We start from the raw sequence: 1,132 nt of genomic DNA, 5'->3' as shown, positions 1-1,132 counted from the left end.
CCTTCTTAGGGGCTGGCTACAGGAGTACCTGGGCAGGCTTGTGAGGGTGTGGTAAGAGTGAGTAGGGGGTCTGCGTTTTTGGTTTCGGTTTCTCTTTGCTCCTTACTTACAGAGCGAACCAGCCAGCCGGTGGTAGTCTGTACAGCAAGAAGCAAAGAGAGAAAACGAAACCAAAACGCAGCCCCCTACTCACTCTGACCACGCCCTCACAAGCCTGCTCACGTACCCCTGTTGCCAGCCCCTAAGAAGGCGTGGCTACAGCTTCCCCTACAATTCCCCTTTTAGTCTAAATGTGGCTAAAGCTTCCCCTATATAGTATACCAAATTGGATCCTTGACTATAAGACATTCACTCACACACGGGCTCCATATAGGGAGGACAAGTTATTTAAAAAAATGGAAATTGCCTACTTTGTTATAATAATGGCCAGCTATTACAGTGCAACACGACTGATGCCTTGTGAGGCCCTATCCTCTCACAGTCACACCTCAGCCATGATGCTCCTGGGCTAGCACCTCAGAGGATGTTCTCATCGCTATACCAATTCATTTGTTTCTAGGTCAGGTTTGCTGCTGGCTTTTGATAATTTTCTGTCTTCTGGGAGATGTGTGTCTTTTTTTTGGGTTTTTCAAGACAGGGTTTCTCTGTAGCTTTGGAGGCTGTCCTGGAACTAGCTTCCTGTAGACCAGGCTGGTCTCAAACTCACAGTGATCCACCCACCTCTGCCTCCCAAGTGCTGGGAATAAAGGAACGTGCCACCAACGCCCGGTGAGATGTGTGATTTTTTAAAGATTCTATAAGAGGGTTAATTTCCCAGAGGTAGGAAAGGGCAGAGTAACACTGTAGAGACTAAAGCTGCAGGTTATGTGTGGCCAGCAGAGGGGAACTGACTATTTTCTTGTAGGGTGGGGGCACTGTCCAGCTGGAGAAGGTTTATTGCACATCTGTAGTGGAGCAAGCGTGAGGGTAGCAACTGAGGGTACCTCTCCACATACCATTGGTCAGAGAGCTGCTGGTCCTCCACGGTAAGCCGACATAGAGGGCCTATGAGTCTAGGTCCATATTAGGGCCTCTGAAGGGTCAGGAAGTTCTCTGTGAGGAAGGCAGGAACCATAGAAAGGCAGGTGGCCCT

This window comes from Cricetulus griseus, unplaced genomic scaffold (assembly GCF_003668045.3).
Source record: "Cricetulus griseus strain 17A/GY unplaced genomic scaffold, alternate assembly CriGri-PICRH-1.0 unplaced_scaffold_25, whole genome shotgun sequence".
Lineage (NCBI taxonomy): Eukaryota > Metazoa > Chordata > Mammalia > Rodentia > Cricetidae > Cricetulus > Cricetulus griseus.
This window is presented reverse-complemented; position numbering follows the sequence as displayed.